Here is a 23962-nt window from a genome sequence, read left to right on the forward strand (position 1 = left end):
AAAATAAATTGGGGGACTTCCCTAGTGTCTTAGTGGTTCAGAATCCGCCTACCAATGCAGGAGACATGGGTTCGAGCCCTGGTCTGGGAAGATCCCACATGCCGCGGAGCAGCTAAGCCCGTGTGCCACAACTACTGAGCCTGCGCTCTAGAGCCCACGAACCACAACTACTGAGCCCGCGTGCCGCAACTACTGAAGCCCGCGCGCCTAGAGCCCGTGCTCCGCAACAAGAGAAGCCACCACAATGAGAAGCCCATGCGCTGCAACCAAGAGTAACCCCTGCTCACTACAACTAGAGAAAGCCCGTGCGTAGCAACAACCAACGCAGCCAAAAATAAAAATAAATAAATTAAAAAAAAATAGTTTGGGGAATTCCCTGGCTGTCCAGTGGTTAGGACTCTGTGCTTTCAACACAGAGGGCACGGGTTCAATCCCTGGTTGGAGAACTAAGATCCTGCAAGCGACATGGCACGATAAATAAATAAATAAATAAATACATAAATAGGAAGGGAGGGAGGGAGGAAGGAAGGAAGGAAGGGAAGGGAAGGGAAGGGAAGGGAAGGGAAGGGAAGGAAAGGAAGGAAGAAAGATAGGAAGATTGATTGAGGGCCCAACTCAATAACTAGGGTCCTGGCCTCATCACTGGCCACAATGCTTTATTTTAGCGTATTTTATATTAAGATACAATTACTGAAAAAATTCATCCTCAGAAAAATCTAATTCCCAAACAAGCCCCTTGGTACTGGCCCCTTGGAATGTGTCTGAGGGGCCAGAGGCCTGTGGCAAAGTCTGAGGAGGGATGCCCTAAGGGTGCACAGCTCTCAAAGCCTGCTGCTGCTGGGGAGTTCCAGCTGTGGGCTGGTTATGGGGTGTGTGGGGGGGGTGGGAGCTGAGCTAGCCACCCTTGTGGTGTGCTAACCTTATTGCCCAACCTGTATAGCTACAACCACAAACTGTTACACATTATTTCTCACTTATAGCCATCATTAACTTCACCTGCCTACGGCGATACCGGAGAAGAACTCCTTTCTGAACCCTCACTTCCTTAGTATGAGTTGTTCGTGAGTGGTGAGGACTTGCCTAACACCCACAGCTCAGCAGCTCATCCAGTGTGATGTTGGCTAGGGAAAAGTGCCCTCTTCAGATCCTCAGCAAGTGCCGAGACTTAGTAGATCATTGGCCTTAGCTTGGCTTCAGCCATTTTCTCCATACAGTCATCCCTCAGTACCTCTGTGTGTGTGTGTGTGTGTGTGTGTGTGTGTGTGCGCGCGCGCACGGGTGGGGGTGTGGGTGTGGTTCCAGGACCCCTATGGATACCTAATACGCGCATGCTCAAGCCCCTTATATAAAATGGCATATAACATACATCCTCTCATATGCTTTATATCATCTCTAGATTACTTAAAATACCTAATACAATGTAAATGCTATGTAAATAGTTGTTAATACAATGTAAAACTATGTAAGTAGTCACTGGTGTGCAGCAAATTCTAGTTTTATGTTTTGGAACATTTTGGTATTTTCTTTTTTTTTTTTAATAGATCAATGGTTGGTTGAATCTGAGGATGCTTAGATACAGAGGGCCAACTGTATTGGTACCAAAAGTATTCTTACACGGTTTTTGTTTTGTTTCAAAGGAAAGAGACTTTTAATTCACACATGTCCATTTAATTTGATTATAGATGAAATCCGCAGGGTGCAAGTAGGTTGTTCTATACCCTTAGACACCACTTATGGTGGTTAAAAATTGAGGTATAATTTACATACAATTCAATGAACAGATGCTAAGTATTCAGTTTGATGAGTTGTGACAAATATATCCCCATGTAACCACAATGCAACACAAGATATAGGGTATTTCCACCATCATTCGTTTCCTGGTGCCCCTTTCTGGTCGGTTCCACACCTCTCTCCTCCACACCCCAACCTGCCAACCACCACGCTACCACTTCTGACTACTGTCATTAATAAGTAAGGTTTGCCTGTTCCTGTACCTCAAATAAATGGAATCCTACAGTATGGGGGGTTTTTTGGTGTATGTGCCTAACATCTTTCACTCAACATAATATTTTTAAGATTCACACATGTTGTTGCATATATTAGTAGTTCATTCATTTTTACTGCTTTTCTGTATTCCATTGTATGCCTATACCATAGTTTGTTTATCTAATCTCATTCATAAACATTTGGGTTTATTACCAATGTGGGGCTAAGATGAATTAGGACTGCTGAGAACGTTTTTTGTGGACGTATGTTTTCATTTTCTTGGGTAAATATCTACGAGTGGAGTTGCTGTGTCATTGAGTTGATATATGTTTAACTTTAGAAGAAAACGTCAGTTTTCCAAAGAGACTGTACTATTTTACACTGCCACCAACAATGTATGAGAGTTGTATTTGCTCCATATCCTCTCCAAACTTTGGGATTGTCAGTTTTTTTTTCTTTGCCATTCTAGCAAGTATTTTGAGTATCTCAGCAGTGGTTTTAGTTTGCATATGCCTGATAACTAATGATACGGAGTACCTTTTCATGTGCTTATTGACTTTTCCTGTATCTTTTGTGTGAAGCAATCAAAGTCCTTTGACATTTAAAAAAAATCAAGTTGTTCATTTTTTCATCATTGATTTGTAGGATTTCTTCTGCATACAAGTCCTTTGTTACGTATGTGTTTGGCAAATATTTTTTGCTAATCTGTGGCTTACCTCTTTATTTTTTTAGTGGAGTCTTTTAATGAGCAGAAATTCTTTAAATTTTTGAAATCCAGTTTATCAATGGGTTAATCCTTTTTGTGTCCTGTCCAAGAAATCTTTACCTATTCCATGGCCTTGAAAATGTTCTCTGATACGTTTTTCTAGAAGCTTTATGGTTCTGGCTTTTACATTTAGGTCTTTGATTCATTTTGAATTGATTTTTGTGTACACAGTGAGAAATGAAGGGTCAGGTTTTTTGTTTGCCATACGGAAATCTAATTGTTCCAACACCATTTTTAAAAAATTAATTAATTAATTTATTTTTGGCTGTGTTGAGTCTTCATTGCTGCGCGTGGGCTTTATTTAGTTGCGGTGAGCGGGGGCTACTCTTTGTTGGTGGTGCGCAGGCTTCTCATTGCAGTGGTGTCTCTTGTTGCGGAGCACGGACTCTAGGCGCATAGGCTTCAGTAGTTGTGGCTCGCAGGCTCCAGAGCGCAGGCTCAGTAGTTGTGGCTCACAGGCTTAGTTGCTTCGCGGCATGTGGGATCTTTCCTGACCAGGGCTCGAACCCATGTCCCCTGCATTGGCAGACGGATTATTAACCACTGCGCCACCAGGGAAGCCCACAACACCATTTTTTTTTTTTTTGTGGTACGCGGGCCTCTCACTGTTGTGGCCTCTCCCGTTGCGGAGCACAGGCTCCGGACGCGCAGGCTCAGCGGCCATGGCTCACGGGCCCAGCCGCTCCGCGGCATGTGGGATCTTCCCGGACCGGGGCACGAACCCGTGTCCCCTGCATCGGCAGGTGGACTCTCAACCACTGCGCCACCAGGGAAGCCCAACAACACCATTTTTTAAAAAGAGTTTTCTTTCCCCATTGAATTGATTTAATACTTTGGCTGAAAATCAATTGACTGCATTTGTGTGGCTTGTAGGGTAAATATACTATTACAAGGCAATAAGTTGGTCTGTAGAAATCCCTAATGACTTTTGAAGCCTGGCAGTGAAAAATAGAAAGCATAATTTGTAACTTAAAAATATATGTTACAAGGCAAAGTATTATAGATTTTTTAATAGCTTGGATGGAACTACCCCGGCTCCATCCATCTGTAAGCTTCTGAATAGCTTGATGATTCTAATAGCATCAGGAAGACAAAATTCCAGAACAAGTAATGACATTGAAAAAAAAACCCTGAGGGCTTCCCTGGTGGCGTAGTAGTTAAGAATCTGCCTGCCGGAGACTTCCGGGAAGATGGCGGAAGAGTAAGACGCGGAGATCACCTTCCTCTCCACAGATACACCAGAAATACATCTACGCGTGGAACAACTCCTACGGAGCACCTACTGAACGCTGGCAGAAGACCTCAGACCTCCCAAAAGGCAAGGAACCCCCCACGTACCTGGTTAGGGCAAAAGAAAAAACTAAACAGAGACAAAAGGATAGGGACGGGTCCTGCACCAGCGGGAGAGAGCTGTGAAGGAGGAAAAGTGTCCACACACTAGGAAGCCCCTTCGCGGGTGGAGACTTCGGGAGGCGGAGTGGGGGAGCTTGGGAGCCGCGGAGGAGAGCACAGCAACAGGGGTGCGGAGGGCAAAGCGGACAGATTCCAGCGCAGAGGATCGGGCCGACCGGCACTCACCAGCCGAGAGGCTTGTCTGCTCGCCCGCCCGCTGGGGCGGGCGGGACTGGGAGCTGAGGCTCCGGCTTTTGTCGGAGCGCCGGGAGAGGACTGAGGTTGGCGGCGTAAACACAGCCTGCAGGGCGTTGGTGCGCCGCGGCTGGCCGGGAGAGAGTCCGGGGTGGGGGGGGTCTGGACCTGCCGAAGAGGCAAGAGACTTTTACGTCCCTCTTTGTTTCCTGGTGCACGAGGAGAGGGGATTAAGAACGCTGCTTGAGAGAGCTCCAGGGACGGGCGCGAGCCGCGGCTGAGAGTGCGGAGCCCAGAGACGGACATGGGACGCTAAGGCCGCTGCTGCCGCCGCCAGGAGGCCTGTGTGCGAACACAGGTCACTAGCCACACGCCCTTCCGGGGAGCCTGTGCAGCCCGCCACTGCCAGGGTCCCGGGATCCAGGGACGGCTCCCCCGGGAGAACGCACGGCGCGCCTCAGGCTGCAACGTCACGCTGGCCTCTGCCGCCGCAGGCCCGCCCCACACTCCGTGACCCTCCCTACCCCCCCGGCCTGGGTGAGCCAGAGCCTCCGAATCAGCGGCTCCTTTAACCCCGTCCTGTCTGAGCAAAGAACAGACGCCCTCCGGCGACCTACACGCACAGGCGGGGCCAAATCCAAAGCTGAGCCCCTGGGAACTGTGAGAACAAAGAAGAGAAAGGGAAATCTCTCCCAGCAGCCTCAGAAGCAGCGGATTAAAGCTCCACAATCAACTTGATATACCCTGCATCTGTGGAATACCTGAATAGACAACGAATCATCCCAAATTAAGGAGCCCTGTGGATGAAAGGCTCTTGGTGCTGCAGCCAGGAGTCAGTGCTGTGCCTCTGAGGTGGGAGAGCCAACTTCAGCACACTGGTCCACAAGAGGCCTCCCAGCTGCACATAATATCAAACAGCAAAAATCTCCGAGAGATCTCCATCTCAACGCCAGCACCCAGCTTCACTCAACGACCAGCAAGCTACAGTGCTGGACATCCTATGCCAAACAACTAGCAAGACAGGAACACAACCCCACCCATTAGCAGAGAGGCTGCCCAAAATCATAATAAGTCTACAGACACCCCAAAACACACCACCAGACGTGGACCTGCCCACCAGAAAGACAAGATCCAGCCTCATCCACCAGAACACAGGCACTAGTACCCTCCACCAGGAAGCCTACACAACCCACTGAACCAACCTTAGCCACTGGGGACAGACACAAAAAACAACAGGAACTACGAACCTTCAGCCTGCAAAAAAGGAGACCCCAAACACAGTAAGATAAGCAAAATGAAAAGACAGAAAAACACACAGCTGATGAAGGAGCAAGATAAAAACCCACCAGACCTAACAAATGAAGAGGAAATAGGCAGTCTACCTGAAAAAGAATTCAGAATAATGATAGTAAGGTTGATCCGAAATCTTGGAGATAGAATGGACAATAGAATGGACAAATTGCAAGAATCAGTTAACAAGGACCTAGAAGAACTAAAGATGAAACAAGCAACGATGAACAACACAATAAATAAAATTAAAAGTACTCTAGATGGATCAATAGCAGAATAACTGAGGCAGAAGAACGGATAAGTGACCTGGAAGATAAAATAGTGGAAATAACGACTGCAGAGCAGAATAAAGAAAAAAGAATGAAAAGAACTGAGGACAGTCTCAGAGACCTCTGGGACAACATTAAACGCACCAACATTCGAATTATAGGGGTTCCAGAAGAAGAAGAGAAAAAGAAAGGGACTGAGAAAATATTTGAAGAGATTATAGTTGAAAACTTCCCTAATATGGGAAAGGAAATAGTTAATCAAGTCCAGGAAGCACAGAGAGTCCCATACAGGATAAATCCAAGGAGAAATACGCCAAGACACATATTAATCAAACTGTCAAAAATTAAATACAAAGAAAACATATTAAAAGCAGCAAGGGAAAAACAACAAATAACACACAAGGGAATCCCCATAAGGTTAACAGCTGATCTTTCAGCAGAAACTCTGCAAGCCAGAAGGGAGTGGCAGGACATATTGAAAGTGTTGAAGGAGAAAAACCTGCAACCAAGATTACTCTACCCAGCAAGGATCTCATTCAGATTTGACGGAGAAATTAAAACCTTTACAGACAAGCAAAAGCTGAGAGAGTTCAGCACCACCAAACCAGCTCTACAACAACGGCTAAAGGAACTTCTCTAGGCAAGAAACACAAAAGAAGGAAAGGACCTACAATAACGAACCCAAAACAATTAAGAAAATGGGAATAGGAACACACATATCGATAATTACCTTAAATGTAAATGGACTAAATGCTCCCACCAAAAGACACGGATTGGCTGAATGGATACAAAAACAAGACCCATATATTTGCTGTCTACAAGAGACCCACTTCAGACCTAGAGACACATACAGACTGAAAGTAAGGGGATGGAAAAAGGTATTTCATGCAAATGGAAACCAAAAGAAAGCTGGAGTAGCAATTCTCATATCAGACAAAATAGACTTTAAAACAAAGACTATTAGAAGAGACAAAGAAGGACACTACATAATGATCAAGGGATCGATCCAAGAGGAAGATATAACAATTGTAAATATTTATGCACCCAACATAGGTGCACCTCAATACATAAGGCAAATACTGACAACCATAAAAGGGGAAATCGACAGTAACACATTCATAGTAGGGGACTTTAACACCCCACTTTCACCAATGGACAGATCATCCAAAATGAAAATAAATAAGGAAACACAAGCTTTAAATGATACATTAAACGAGATGGAGTTAATTGATATTTATAGGACATTCCATCCAAAAACAACAGAATACACATTTTTCTCAAGTGCTCATGGAACATTCTCCAGGATAGATCATATCTTGGGTCACAAATCAAGCCTTGGTAAATTTAAGAAAATTGAAATTGTATCAAGTATTTTTTCTGACCACAACGCCATGAGACTAGATATCAATTACAGGAAAAGATCTGTAAAAAATACAAACACATGGAGGCTAAACAATACACTACTTAATGATGAAGTGATCACTGAAGAAATCAAAGAGGAACTCAAAAAATACCTAGAAACAAATGACAATGGAGACACAACAACCCAAAACCTGTGGGATGCAGCAAAAGCAGTTCTAAGGGGGAAGTTTATAGCAATACAAGCCCACCTTAAGAAGCAGGAAACATCTCGAATAAACAACCTAACCTTGCACCTCAAGCAATTAGAGAAAGAAGAACAAAAAAACCCCAAAGCTAGCAGAAGGAAAGAAATCATAAAAATCAGATCAGAAATAAATGAAAAAGAAATGAAGGAAACAATAGCAAAGATCAATAAAACTAAAAGCTGGTTCTTTGAGAAGATAAACAAAATAGATAAACCACTAGCCAGACTGATCAAGATAAAAAGGGAGAAGACTCAAATCAATAGAATTAGAAATGAAAAAGGAGAGGTAACAACTGACACTGCAGAAATAAAAGAGATCATGAGAGATTACTACAAGCAACTCTATGCCAATAAAATGGACAATCTGGAAGAAATGGACAAATTCTTAGAAATGCACAACCTGCCAAGACTGAATCAGGAAGAAATAGAAAATATGAACAGACCAATCACAAGCACTGAAATTGAAACTGTGATTAAAAATCTTCCAACAAAGAAAAGCCCAGGACCAGATGGCTTCACAGGCGAATTCTATCAAACATTTAGAGAAGAGCTAACACCTGTCCTTCTCAAACTCTTCCAAAATATAGCAGAGGGAGGAACACTCCCAAACTCCTTCTACGAGGCCACCATCACCTTGATACCAAAACCAGACAAGGATGTCACAAAGAAAGAAAACTACAGGCCAATATCACTGATGAACACAGATGCAAAAATCCTCAACAAAATACTAGCAAACAGAATCCAACAGCACATTAAAAGGATCATACACCATGATCAAGTGGGGTTTATTCCAGGAATGCAAGGATTCTTCAATATACGCAAATCTATCAATGTGATAAATTATATTAACAAACTGAAGGAGAAAAACCATATGATCATCTCAATAGATGCAGAGAAAGCTTTTGACAAAATTCAACACCCATTTATGATAAAAACCCTGCAGAAAGTAGGCATAGAGGGAACTTTCCTCAACATAATAAAGGCCATATATGACAAGCCCACAGCAAACATCATCCTCAATGGTGAAAAACTGAAATCATTTCCACTAAGATCAGGAACAAGACAAGGTTGCCCACTCTCACCACTCTTATTCAACATAGTTTTGGAAGTTTTAGCCACAGCAATCAGAGAAGAAAAGGAAATAAAAGGAATCCAAATCGGAAAAGAAGAAGTAAAGCTGTCACTGTTTGCAGATGACATGATCCTATACATAGAGAACCCTAAAGATGCTACCAGAAAACTACTAGAGATAATCAATGAATTTGGTAAAGTGGCAGGATACAAAATTAATGCACAGAAATCTCTGGCATTCCTGTATACTAATGATGAAAAATCTGAAAGTGAAATCAAGAAAACACTCCCATTTACCATTGCAACAAAAAGAATAAAATATCTAGGAATAAACCTACCTAAGGAGACAAAAGATCTGTATGCAGAAAATTATAAGACACTGATGAAAGAAACTAAAGATGATACAAATAGATGGAGAGATATACCATGTTCTTGGATTGGAAGAATCAACATTGTGAAAATGACTCTACTACCCAAAGCAATCTATAGATTCAATGCAATCCCTATCAAACTACCACTGGCATTTCTCACAGAACTAGAACAAAAAATTTTGCAATTTGTATGGAAACACAAAAGACCCCGAATAGCCAAAGCAATCTTGAGAACGAAAGAAGGAACTGGAGGAATCAGGCTCCCTGACTTCAGACTATACTACAAAGCTACAGTTATCAAGACGGTATGGTACTGGCACAAAAACAGAAAGATAGATCAATGGAACAGGATAGAAAGCCCAGAGATAAACCCACGCACATATGGTCACCTTATCTTTGACAAAGGAGGCAGAAATGTACAGTGGAGAAAGGACAGCCTATTCAATAAGTGGTGCTGGGAAAACTGGACAGCTACATGTGAAAGTATGAGATTAGATCACTCCCTAACACCATACACAAAAATAAGCTCAAAATGGATTAAAGACCTAAATGTAAGGCCAGAAACTATCAAACTCTTAGAGGAAAACATAGGCAGAACACTCTATGACATAAATCACAGCAAGGTCCTTTTTGACCCACCTCCTAGAGAAATGGAAATAAAAACAAAAGTAAACAAATGGGAATGGGAGAAAATATTTGCAAATGAAGCAACTGACAAAGGATTAATCTCCAAAATTTACAAGCAGCTCATGCAGCTTAATAACAGAAAAACAAACAACCCAATCCAAAAATGGGCAGAAGACCTAAATAGACATTTCTCCAAAGAAGATATACAGAGTGCCAACAAACACATGAAAGAATGCTCAACATCACTAATCATTAGAGAAATGCAAATCAAAACTACAATGAGATATCATCTCACACCAGTCAGAATGGCCATCATCAAAAAATCTAGAAACAATAAATGCTGGAGAGGGTGTGGAGAAAAGGGAACCCTCTTACACTGTTGGTGGGAATGTAAATTGATACAGCCACTGTGGAGAACAGTATGGAGGTTCCTTAAAAAGCTACAAATAGAACTACCATATGACCCAGCAATCCCACTACTGGGCATATACCCTGAGAAAACCATAATTCAAAAAGAGACATGTACCAAAATGTTCATTGCAGCTCTCTTTACAATAGCCCAGAGATGGAAACAACCTAAGTGTCCATCATCGGATGAATGGATAAAGAAGATGTGGCACATATATACAATGGAATATTACTCAGCCATAAAAAGAGATGAAATTGAGCTATTTGTAATGAGGTGGATAGACCTAGAGTCTGTCATACAGAGTGAAGTAAGTCAGAAAGAGAGAGACAAATACCGTATGCTAACACATATATATGGAATTCAAGAAAAAAAATGTCATGAAAAACCTAGGGGTGAAACAGGAATAAAGACACAGACTTACTAGAGAATGGACTTGAGGCTATGGGGAGGGGGAAGGGTAAGCTGTGACAAAGCGATAAAGAGGCATGGACATATATACACTACCAAACGTAAGGTAGATAGCTAGTGGGAAGCAGCCGCATAGCACAGGGAGATCAGCTCGGTGCTTTGCGACCGCCTGGAGGGGTGGGATAGGGAGGGTGGGAGGGAGGGAGACGCAAGCGGGAAGAGATATGGGAACATATGTATATATATAAATGATTCATTTTGTTGTGAATCTGAAACTAACATACCATTGTAAAGCAATTATACTCCAATAAAGATGTTAAAAAAAAAACAAAAAACAAAAACAAAACAAAACAACAACAAAAAAAAGAATCTGCCTGCCAATGCAGGGTTCAAGCCCTGGTCCAGGAAGATCCCACCTGCCGCGGAGCAACTAAGCCCATCTACCACAACTACTGAGCCTGTGCTCTAGAGCCCGCGAGCCACAACTACTGAGCCTGCGTGCCACAGCTGCTGAAACCCACGCGCCTAGAGCCCATGCTCCGCAACAAGAGAAGCCACCGCAATTAGAGGCCTGCACACTGCAATGAAGAGTAGCCCCTGCTCGCTGCAACTAAAAAGAAAGGTCATACACAGCAACGAAGACCCAGCGCGGCCATAAGTAAATAAATAAATAAATTTATTTATTTAAAAATAAAAACCTGTCATTTGTACACCCATGTTCATAGCAGCATTGTTCACAGTAGCTAAAATGTGGAAGCTACCCAAGTGTCTACTGACAGATGAATGAATAAACAAAATGTGGTATGTGCATGCAGTGGAATATTATCCAGCCTTAAAAGGAAGGAAATTCTGACACATGCTACAACATGGGTGAGCCTTGAGGACGTTGTGCTAAGTGAAATAAGCCAGTCACAAAAGCACAAGTGTAATGTGGTTACACTTATATGAGGTACCTAGGGTAGTCAGACCCATATAGACAGAAAGTAGAACGGTAGTTACCAGGGGCTGGGGGGAGGGGGAATGGGGAGTTATCGTTTAATGGATATAGAGTTTTAGTTCTGCAGGGTGAAAAGAGTTCTATGGATGGGTGGTGGTGAGTGTGCACAATAATGTGAATGTACTGAATGCCACTGAACTGTACATTTTTAAATGGTTAAGATGGTAAATTTGATGTTATGTGTATTTTACCACAATTAAAATTTTTGAAAACCTAACTATACAAGTACAGAATATTAGGACATGTGCAAAATCCTACCATGTGTCAGGATAACATGGCTGTCTAAATTCTAAAATGAATGGAAGCAACAGGAGTGTAATATACAGGGAAGAAGGCCAGAATATGCTCAGGATATGGTGTTCAGTTCTGGGGCTGCATTTCAGGGGCATATTGACAATCTAGACAATGGACAAACCAGAGCAGCCTTAGCCAGCAGGATAGAGAATGTGAGGAAGGTCTGAAGGAATTAAGGGAGTTCGGTCTGTAAAGGAGTGTATCAGTTAGCTTTTGTGGTATAACAAACAACCTCAAAATTCAGTACCTTAAGACAAACATTGATTATTTCTCATGGTTCTTAGGGTGACCTGGGTGGTGGTTCTTGTCCAGGTAAGCTCAGCTAGAACTGGATAGCCTGAAATGATCTCAGTCAGCTGGCAGTTGACTCACTGTCAGCTGGAGCAGAGGGAATGACTTGGTCACATGTTTCTTATGATCCATTAGGATGGCCTGGGCTCGTTCACATGGTGATGCCTCCAGAGATCCCAGGAGTTGCAACAGAGCAAGCCTTAATGCACAAGTACTTTTCAAACCTCTTGTGTCATGTTGCTAATGTCCCATTGGCCAGAGCAAGTGACATGGCTAAGTACAGAGTCACTGTGCGAAGTGATTGACTACCCAAGGCATGAAACCAAGGAAGGGAATTATTGTGGCCATCTGCAAACAACCTAAGAAACATAGAGGAAACATGAGAGTTTCATTAGGAACATCACAGGTTGTTCCACAGTGTAGAAGTAAGACCAATGGGATGGCAGTTAAATGAGGGTAGACTTCATGTCAATCTGAAGTGGAACTTTCTGGCTAAAGTGGCCCCAGAAGAACAGAAGCGGACCACCAGTAAAAGGAGGGCCTTCCCATTGGATGTGTTGGAGAAGCTCTATGACCAGCCTTTCTGACCAACTCGGACCTGTTACATCATCTCCAGGAAGCCTTTTCTGCTTGCACACCACCTGGGGCCCATGTAGTTAATGGTGCTCTTCTCTGTGCCACACACAGGTTCCTGTTGCTCTATCATACCATATAACAAATGTGTTTACCTGCCTGTCTTGTTGATGAAATGGAGTTCCTTAAGGGCATGGATGACATCTGATTCACCATCTCAGTGCCAGTATCTGCAGGAAATTGTGTTCCATCCTCAGATTGCCTCCTGGTGGTCAGATGTATGTGGCAACTCGAGCCATAGAATCTGCATTTCAGGCAGAATGAAGGGGGAGGTGGGGGGGGAATATGCCCGACAACTGAGATTGCTGTCTTTTTAATTTATTTATTTTGGCTGTGCCAGGTCTTAGTTGCAGCACGCGCGATCTTTTTTGCGGCATGCAGGCTCTTTTTTTATTTATTTATTTTTATAAATTTATTTATTTTATTTTATTTTTGACTGCGTTGGGTCTTTGTGGCTGCGTGCGGGCTTCCTCTAGTTGTGGCGAGCGGGGGCTACTCTTTGTTGCGGTGCATGGGCTTCTTACCGTGGTGGCTTCTCTTGTTGCGGAGCACGGGCTCTAGGCATGTGGGCTTCAGTAGTTGTGGTACACGAGCTCAGTAGTTGTGGCTCATGGGCTCTAGAGCGCAGGCTCAGTAGTTGTGACGCACGGACTTAGTTGCTCTGCGGCATGTGGGATCTTCCTGGACCAGGGCTCAAACCCGTGTCCCCTGCATTGGCAGGCAGGTTCTCAACCACTGCGCCACCAGGGAAGTCCCCCAGGCTCTTTTTTTAGTTGCGGCGTGTGGGTTCTTAGTTGCAACGTGCGGGATCTAGTTCCCTGACCAGGGATCAAACCTGGACCCCCTGCATTGGAGTGTGGAGTTTTAACCACTGGACCACCAGGGAAGTCCCGCCCTATCTTAAAAGAACGTTTCCAGAAACTCTACCAAACTGTACCTTGTATTATTTGTCTTCCTAGACACACCTCTTTGCAAGGGAGGCTGGAAAATATAGGTTTTAGCTCAGCACGCTGAAACCCCCAACATTATAAACAAATTGTTGGTAGAAAAGGATTCATAGGCACCTTCTGCCCAGGGTCTGACCCCTACTTAAGCTGCCTAATGAATGAGTGATCTCTCTGAAGTTATGCACTAACACCAGAGTTCCCAGAATCTGTGACTCTTCACCCACACAGTGAGGTAGGGTGTTCTTTTTATCATAATCCTGGCTACCTTCATGACTATACGCTGTCACTTGGAGCTCCTGGCCTTATAACCCCTGGGATAGGGCAGGGATCAGCACCCCTTTTCTGTAAAGGGCCAGATGGTAAATATTTTAGGCTTTGTGGGCCATATGGTCTATGTTGCAGCTACTTTGCTGTCGTAGCACGTAGATAAAGGAATGGGTGAAACTGTGTTCCAGTAAAACTTTTTACAAAAACGGACTTCCCTGGTGGTCCAGCAGTAAAGAATCTGCCTTACAACGCAGGGGATGCAGGTTCAATCCCTGGTCAGGGAAGTAAGATCGCACATGCTGCGGGGCAACTAAGCCCGTGCAGCACAACTACTGAGCTTGCGTGCCTCAACTAGAGCCCATGTGCTGCAAACTACAGAGCCCACGCGCTCTGGAACCCGAGTGCCACAACTACAGAGCCCACACACCCTGGAGCCTGCACGCCACAACTAGAGAGCCCGCACACTGCAACTAAGACCCGATGCAGCCATAAATAAATAAATAATAAATTTTTAAAAAAACAAAAAACAGGTGTCATATTGGATTTGGCCCACCTCTGTGATGGGGAGTGGGTCTCGTCCTGTGGTTTTGCAGAAGCTGTGGCTCCATGGGCTAGACATACAGAAGGTTAGATGATATTTAGCCAGTCTGGGAAGAACAGAATCCACAAATCCCAGGTTTGGCACGTGTCTCAACCGTCAGGCCTCATGGCTTCCCTGTTTCTCTTAATGATACTACAACTTCCCAGGCTTAGAACTTCAATATCAATTTTTAGGGGGTCACATTTTTTTAAAAATATAATTTACATACCAGTAAAATTGACCATTTTTAGTGTACAGTTCTATGAGTTTTGACAAATGCATATAGTCATATAACCACCACCATAGTCAAGATATAGAACAGTTCCTTCACCATTCCCCACCCCCAAAATTCCCTTGTGGCATTTTGTAGTCTCCTCAGGCCCCTGACCCCAATTCTTGGGAACCACTGATCTATTATTCTGCCCCTATAATTTGCCTTTTTTATTATATGATGTAAATGGAATCATGCAGTATGGAGCCTTTGGAGTCTAGCATCTTTCATCTAGCATATAATACATTTGAAATTCACCCATGTCATGGCGTGTATTAGTTCATCCATGTCGTGGCGCGTATTGGTAGTTTTTTTATTGCCGAGTAGTATTCCATTACAGTAATATACTACCATTTGTTGATCCACTCACCAGTTGAAGGACATTTGTGTTGGTTCCAAGTTTTGGCAGTTACAAATAAAGCCAACATTAGACATTATAAAGTAAGCCTTCACATATGGGTTTTTGTGTGAACATAAGTTTTCATTTCTCTTGGTTAATAGCTGGAAGTGGGATTGCTAGGTTGTATGCTGTGTATATTTATTTATTTATTTATTTATTTATTTATTTTTTAAACATCTTTATAGGAGTATAGTTGCTTTACAATGGTATGTTAGTTTCAGCTTCACAACGAAATGAATCATTTATATATATACATATGTTCCCATATCTCTTCCCGCTTGCGTCTCCCTCCCTCCCACCCTCCCTATCCCACCCCTCCAGGCGGTCACAAAGCACCGAGCTGATCTCCCTGTGCTATGCAGCTGCTTCCCACTAGCTATCTACCTTACGTTTGGTAGTGTATATATGTCCATGCCTCTTTATTGCTTTGTCACAGCTTACCCTTCCCCCTCCCCATAGCCTCAAGTCCATTCTCTAGTAAGTCTGTGTCTTTATTCCTGTTTCACCCCTAGGTTTTTCATGACATTTTTTTTTCTTAAATTCCATATATATGTGTTAGCATACGGTATTTGTCTCTCTCTTTCTGACTTACTTCACTCTGTATGACAGACTCTAGGTCTATCCACCTCATTACAAATAGCTCAATTTCGTCTCTTTTTATGGCTGAGTAATATTCCATTGTATATATGTGCCACATCTTCTTTATCCATTCATCCGATGATGGACACTTAGGTTGTTTCCATCTCTGGGCTATTGTAAATAGAGCTGCAATGAACATTTTGGTACATGTCTCTTTTTGAATTATGGTTTTCTCAGGGTATATGCCCAGTAGTGGGATTGCTGGGTCATATGGTAGTTCTATCTGTAGCTTTTTAAGGAACCTCCATACTGTTCTCCACAGTGGCTGTATCAATTTACATTCCCACCAACAGTGTAAGAGGGTTCCCTTTTCTCCACACCCTCTCCAGCATTTATTGTTTCTAGATTTTTTGATGATGGCCATTCTGACTGGTGTGAGATGATATCTCATTGTAGTTTTGATTTGCATTTCTCTAATGATTAGTGATGTTGAGCATTCTTTCATGTGTTTGTTGGCACTCTGTATATCTTCTTTGGAGTGCTGTGTATATTTAACTTAAAAGACGACACACTGTTTTCCAAAGTGGCTGTACCATTTTTCATTTTCACTAACCATGAACAGCTGCTTTATATCCTCGCCAGTTTTTGATATCAGATTTTCTGAATTTCACACATTCCAATAGGTGTGTAGTTGTAATAAATAAGTTTTAATTTGCATTTCTAATTAATGCAATTGAATAATATCATGACTTGATATGTTGAATTATAGTAATTGATTTTAGAATATTGAAACAGCCTTACATTTTCTTGGTCATCATGCATTGTCCTTTTAACACATTGCTGGATTCAGTTTGCTAATACTTTGTTGAGGATTTTGTGCCTATGTTCATGCGGGATGTTGGTCTATAGTTTGGCGCCATTTTTGGCTTTTCCCTCTCCACTCATAATCCCAGGTCCTATTGATAGCTGTCTGCTCCACTTCATTCCCTCCATCAGACCCTCCTTATCTCTTATTTTATATCTTAACTGGTTCTCTGTGTCTAGTGTCTCCTGAACTCTATTCCACCTACATCAAATTAAAAAAAAAGAAAATTCAGTACTTTGCTTTGTTTACTGTGTTAGTTAGGGTCCAGGCAGGACACAGCCCGCACATTCAGAGGGCTATTGAAAAGCCTTTAATGGAGAGATTATTTACGATGGTGAGTGCGGTAAGGGAAACCTACAAGGGATGGTGGCCCACCGAGGGACTGGCTACAGCTGATACTGTTACCACCTCAGGCACAGTGAGGGGAGGGAGGGGTACAGGACCCCAGCAAAATCTGTGGCTATGGGAGAGGGGTCCACCGTAGACACTGACCTGGGTCAAGGATCACAGCTCCTGCCAGAGCCACATACTGGTAGGGAGAGAGGCAGAGAATGAATAGTGTAACCTTTCTTCCTGTGCTCTGATCTCCTCCTGAGATTGGCTGGACCCAGATGGAAGCCAGAGGGCCTAAAGCCCACGTGATATAGTTCTTAGAGACTGACCTTCTGATTCGTGGGGGACAGAGCAGAGTAGAGAGGGGATCAGGTGGCGAAGGTGGGACAGAGCAAAAGTACCGAGCACACCCACCAATCAAAGTCCAAACTCCTTAGATTAGCACTTGTGCCACCAGCTCTGGCTCCTACTCCCTTTCTGACTTGTTGTTCCCAAAGTTAAGACTGTGTCTTTTCATCTTTTTATCCGCTACAGTCTCCCTGTTGGGGCCCTCAATGAAGGTGTGATGTATGAACAGAGCATATTGGTTTGAATGGTGGAGCTGAGGCAAGCAGTCGCCAAGCCAGGGAGCAGAATGAACTTTCCTGGCTCATACTCATCGCTAAGGATGAGAGAAGAGTTGTTCCACACGTACAAGCCTCTGTTTTTACAGAGGCTCAGAGAAGCTCAGTAACCTGCTCCAGGTTTCACAACTAGTTGTGGCAGGTGTGTTACACAAAACCAGCTGTCGAACGCTGGAAGAGTTACCTAGCCACTCTAAGCTTCTGCTTTCCTCATCTATAAGACAGGGTTGCGTGGACTTGAAGGGATATACTGTACATTACACTAAACACTGCCTGGCCTATTGCACTCACTGCATATTAGCTTAGAATATTATCTTCATAGTCCTACACAGCTTTCGAAGAGGAGATAGCTAAGGCAGTCATACATAGCTTTAAAAAAAAAAAAAAAAGATCCATGTAGTGACTTACTATGGGCCAGGCCCTGTTTTAAATGCTCATGAATATTAACTCATTTAATCCTTAACTCCTCTATGAAGTACATACAGTTAACCCCATTTTACAGATGAGGAAACAGAGGCACAGAATGATTAAGAAACTTACCTGACGTTACCTAGTTGGTCAGTGGTGGAGCCAGGATCTGAGCCCAGGCAAGGTTGGCTGCAGATTCCATGCTTCTAACCTCTGTGCTGCCTTCCTCATAACCTATAGCCTTGTCAAACTATATATAGTCAGTCATGTCAAGGCACTTTTCCCCCTCCATTCCTGACCAGCATATGATGATTGGAATGCATGTGAGCTAGGCAGGACTGGGTTTGTGGAGATCTTTGGAGGCACATGAAAGGTATGTACAAGGATGTTGGGGGCAAGCAATAGGACATGTTGGGGTGAGAAAGGGTAATCACTGAAATAAATGAGGAAAACCAGTTCTGTCTACTGGAGCAGGAAATACCTAGTCAAGCTTGCCTAGCTTCATGCCATCTGGCTTCCTCAGAGGCCAGCTCTTGCCCCTTTATTTATGGATGTTAATGAAGCTGCCCTTTGAGCCACTGTCAGTGAAACAGAGGTTATTAAAATCTCTTCTAATCCGTTCTGTTGTTTTAAGCCACCAGTGCAAATATACACCCAAATATAATTAGAGCATGAAGGAATGAGGTGTGAGAGAGGAAGAAGTGTGCCCTGGGCAGGAATTTAGAGAGGACACGGACATCCTTGCTTATGGTGGCTATGTCTCACTCACCTGACCCTTAGAGCTGTTGTAATGAATGACCCACAAAGTTTAAGCAGGATCTTACTGTGTAGTGCTACAGATTTTACACTCTCAAGCTCCCAGACTATCCATGACTTGTAAGTAACCCCCCAAAAACCTGTAAATGCAGGAAGTGACCAAAAAAGCTAAAGGGAGTTCAGGACATGAAAATTATAGAAGATAGTATGTGACTGACCTGTTCTCTAACTAGAAAGGAATCCTGTAAGGGCAAGAGAATTATCAGCAAAGAGGAAAGAGAGGTGGCTGAGAGGCCACGGACATTATTCACCATCAGAAAGAAAGATGGGACTTCCCTGGCAGTCCAGTGGTTAAGACTCTGTGCTTCCAATGCAGGGAGCACGGGTTCGATCCCCGTTTGGGGAACTAAGATCCCACGTAAGCTAGAACCCAATGGTAGAAATGGTAGAGTGCAGGGAACAAGCCAAGCTCCACAGCCCAGAGAGTAGAGACAGGAGGAGGCAGGAAGCTGACAGGGGTCTGGAGTTAGAGGCAGCTCAAGTCATGCTTATGTCCGTGGTTCACAAAGGCACAGGTGTCCTTCAGGTAGGATCAAGCAGTACTGTAGGATGCTGTACTGTGGGCTCTACAGGCAAACCAACCCGTAACAGAGATGTATACTTCGCACAGTACAGTTGTATCTACGGTAGAAGCAAAAGAGAAGCTGGATCTGAAAATGAAATTAAGAAAACAATTCCATTTACTATAGCATCAAATAAAATAAAATACTTAGAAATAAATTTAACATAAAAGTACTAACTTATACTCTAAAAACTACAAAACATTGTTGAAAGAAATTAGACATCCCATGTTCATGAATCAGAAAACTTAATATTGTTAAGGTGACAACAGTCCCCAAACTGATCTACAGATTCAAAGCAATCTCTACCAAAATCCCAGATTGACAAACTGATCCTAAAATTTATAGGAAAATACAAGGGTCCCATAATAGCCAAAATATTTAAAAAGAACAAAGTTAGAAGACTCACACTTACTGATTTCAGAACTTACTATAAGTTCAGGACAGATGTATAGACCAATGGAATAAAATTGAGAGTCCATAAATAAACCCATACATTTATGATCAACTGATTTTCGGTAAAGGTGCCAAGGTCATTCTGGGGGAAAGACTAGTCTCTTCAACAAATGGGGCTGGAACAACTAAATAACCAAATATAGAAGAATAAAGTTAATTAGTATACCGGGGACTTCCAAGTCTGCAGCACAAGCCCAGCTTTCTCTCCAGAGCTTCACACCCATCTATTCTAAGCTCCACAAAACCCACATGACCAAACCTGAACAGAAGCAATAAAGTAAGATGGTGAGAACATCTTACTTTACTGTACCTCCCAATTCCTTCCTTTCCCCCATCCCCTAATTTACCTTCTGTCTCCAAGGATTTGCCTGTTCTGAACATTTTATATAAATGGAACCATACGTGGCCTTCTGTGACTAGCTTCTTTCACTTAGCATAATGTTTTCAAGGTTCATCTGTGTTGTAGCGTGTATCAGTACTTCATTACTTGTTGTGGCTGAATAGTACTACTTTGTATGGCTATACCAGATTTTGTTTATCGATTCAGCCGTTGATGGACATTTGGGTTGTTTCTACTTTTTGGCTATTATGATTAATTCTCCTGTGAACATTCGTGTACAAATTTATATGTTAATATGATCTAAAAGGGGCTCAATAAACAACTATTCCCCACTGTTTAATTCTCCCAGAAAGAAAAAATACACTCATCATCTGTTACTCTGAAGCCATTGTTTTCATCTTGAGTAACTGTCTCCCCAACTTTTAACTGGTTTATAGCTAGTAATTTTACAGAGCGTTCTTCTTACTAGGTTATCTAGGTAAGTGTTTTGAAACTCATCTCTTTTGGAGATAACCCTTGAAAGTGACCCTACCCAAAGCTAGACCTGTCTTGAGACTTCTGGATCTTGCAGGGCCTTGTAAGTCATACTAAAGCATCTGGACTTCATACTGAGTCCAATGGGAAGTCACTGACGTGTTTAAAAAGGAAGGGAGTGATGTGATTCCGTTTGCATTTTAGAAAGATCTCTGCAGTATGAGGAATGGATGAAGGAAGGAAAGAATGGAAGCAAGAGAGATCAAGTAGAAGGTTGTTGCAGTCATCCAGGTGAGTGGTGCTGGGGGCTAGACTAGGGCAATGGCAGAGGGGATATCAAAGAAGGGGTAGATTTAAGACATAATAAAGAGAGAGGATCAACAAGACTTGATGATGAGTTACCTGTACAGGTAAGGGAATAAAGAGATTGTGATGCTGGCCAGCTTTCTGAGTTGAGGAACTGAGTTGATGATGGTGACATACCAAGAGACAGAGAATACAGGAAGAAAATGTTTGAGGAAAGGTTTATGATAATTATTAAATGCTGACTGTATACTAGATACTTCACTGGGCACTTACAACCGGACCTCATTTAATCTTCAAAAAACCCCAGGAGCTAAACAGCATTAGACCTGCTTTTCCCATGAAAAACATTGCATTCAGCTAGGAAGTGGTGAGGCCAGAATTTGAACCCAGATGTCCTGGATGCCTTCACTTTGTGTGTTCTCATCATCTTACTTTACTGCTTCTGTTCAGGTTTGGTCGTGTGGGTTTTGTGGAGCTTAGAATATATGGGTGTGAGGCTCTGGAGAGAAAGCTGGGCTTGTGCTGCAGATTTGGAAGTCACTGGTATACTAATTAAAGCCTGGGACATGAGTAGGAAAAAGAATATGTGGAGCAAGAAGAGAAGAGGACACCTCTGACAGAACCTCGAGAAGCTCAACATTGAAGGAGCTGAGGATAAGAGCAGGGGAGCCTGAAAGTAGTGCTCAGAAATGACCAGAAAGGTGGGGGGATGGCATGGATGGGGAAGGAAGAGATGTCTATGTCGCTAGTGCTCACAGTTGGGGAAGGAGGTAGTTAATTATTATGGATTTATAAAAGGAATGCCATGTCTCCATTAAACTGACAAATAGGTTGACTGATCTGTGAGGAGATGCAAGTAAAGCAATGTTACGTGGATAAAAGTAGAACAGCATTTGGATATCCAACATTTGGATACAACTTTTTAAAAATTGTGATTTGCAGAAAGTAGTCAGATTTTTTTAAAAGATAGACTTTTTTTAAAAGTTAGACTAAGGGACTGTAAGGTGTTTATAAAATTATTATTTAAAATGGTACAGGACCTTGGGAGTTCCCTGGCGGTCTAGTGGTTAGGACTTGGCACTTCAACTGCCGTGGGCCCGGGTTCAATCCCTGGTCGCAGAACTAAGATCCCACAAGCTGCGTGGCTTGGCCTAAATAAATAAATTAATTAATTAAAAATAAAGTAACTAAATAAAATGGTACAGGACCTGTGGAAAACAGTATGGCAGTTCCTCATAAAATTAAAAACAGATTTACCATATGATCCAGCAATTCCACCTCTGGGTATATACCCAAAAGAATTGGAAGCAGAGTCTGGAAGAAGTATTTGTACACCCATGTTCATAACAGCATTATTCATAGTAGCTAAGATGTGGAAGCTATCCAGGTGTTCATGTACAGATGAATGCGTAATGTGGTATATACATACAATGGAATATTATTCAACCTCAAAATGTGGTATATACATACAATGGAATATTATTCAACCTCAAAAAGGGAGGAAATTCTTACATAAGCTACACCATGGATGAACCTTGAGGACATGCTAAGTGAAATAAGCCAGTCACAAAAGGACAAATGCTATAGGATTCCACTTATATAAGGTACCTACAGTAGTCAGATTCATAGAGACATGGTGGTTGCCAGGGGCTGGGGGGAGGGGTTGAAATGAGAAGTTATTGTTTAACGGGGACAAAGTTTCAGTTTTGCAATGTGAAAAGAGTTTTGGAAGTAGATGATGGTGATGGTTACACAACGGTATGAATGTACGTAATACCACTGAGCTGTACACTTAAAAATGGTTAAGGTAGTAAATTTTATGTGTATTTTACCACAGTAAAATAAGAACCAAAAAAAAAAGTGATGGTGACATAGCCTCATCCCTACAGTCTGATTCAGTGGGTCTGGGGTCACCAGTGACTCTATACACAGCTAGTGTGAGGACCACTGGTTTAGCTGAGGGAGTGCTGTGTGGAGAAACCTGAACCCTGCACACACCTAAATCTCACTGTGGTTTCCAAGCAGACTTTTGTTTGGTCTCGTTCTTTATTTCATTTTATAAACCCTTGTGATCAGAAGGAAGAACTCCATAATAAGTAAGAAACATTCATTGTAGAAAATTTAGCAAAGTTCAGAAAACAAAAATCATCCACAATCCCATCAATGTGAGTAATAATTATTAAATTCAGGTCCTTCTGTTATGTCCTCTGTATGGAGTATGGTTATTGATAGAGATATCCTTTATAGTCTCATACATATATACACCTTTTGTGCTTTTTCTGGTTTTGTTTTAAACGAAATTGTTATCATCCTTCACATACTGTTTTCTGTCTTTTCAGTGAATACATGGTGATGTCTTTCAGGTCATTGAGGGCCTTCTACTCATGATTTTCAGTGGCTCTGTAGTTTTATCAATCTAACCCACTACTGTTATTGAACATCTGTCTCATTTCCCAATTTTTCACTATCTTAGTCAACGTTAGCATGGATATTTTTATATTAAAAATTTCATTCTGGGCTTCCCTGGTGGCGCAGTGCTTAAGAATCCGCCTGCCAATGCAGCGGACACGGGTTTGATCCCTGGTCCAGGAAGATCCCACATGCCGTGGAGCAACTAAGCCTGTGTGCCACAACTACCGAGCCCCACAATGAGAAGCCCGCGCACCGCAATGAAGATCCAATGCAGCCAAAAATAAACAAATTTCATTCTAAATATCCTTGTTATTGCTGCTGCTGCTGCCAGTTTGGTAGTTGACATTTTTTTTGGTATTTTTGGTTTCTAGTGAACATTTTCCTATGCTTGCTACCCTTAACTTTTAAATTATAATGTGTATAGCACCTAAGTAGTTCTCTTTCGTCTTTTACTGTAGTATAACACTCTTCTTTTTCTTCTGTAATATAATATCATAGAATCATGAACTTGTACAAATTAAGGCCCTGGAGGTTAAATGATTTGACCAGAGTCACACCGAAAATTAAGTAACAGAACAGAAATTTGAACCTAGCTTTACTCATTTTTCATCCTTCCTCCTCCTAGTAGATAGATATTGCTAATATCCTTAAGTCTCCATGGGAGAAGCTTCTGCAGCGTTTCAGTTTGGAGCAATATTTCATTTGTCTTTTGTGGCAGAG

General features: G+C 42.4%; 1 protein-coding gene across 8 annotated transcripts in view; it reads left to right on the forward strand.

Moving 5' to 3' along the window:
* Positions 1 to 23962, forward strand: part of GFOD2 (glucose-fructose oxidoreductase domain containing 2) — a 45436-nt gene that overhangs the window by 10893 nt on the left and 10581 nt on the right. For 4 of the 8 annotated variants that reach the window (XM_049704002.1, XM_049703999.1, XM_049704001.1 and 1 more), the window contains exon 2: positions 20729 to 20815. The exons of the other annotated variants lie outside the window; for them this stretch is intronic. The gene's annotated coding sequence lies outside the window, so the exon portion shown is untranslated. The remainder of the gene's footprint in view (positions 1 to 20728; positions 20816 to 23962) is intronic. 8 annotated transcript variants of the gene reach the window in all.

Source organism: Orcinus orca, chromosome 20, assembly GCF_937001465.1.
Source record: "Orcinus orca chromosome 20, mOrcOrc1.1, whole genome shotgun sequence".
NCBI lineage: Eukaryota > Metazoa > Chordata > Mammalia > Artiodactyla > Delphinidae > Orcinus > Orcinus orca.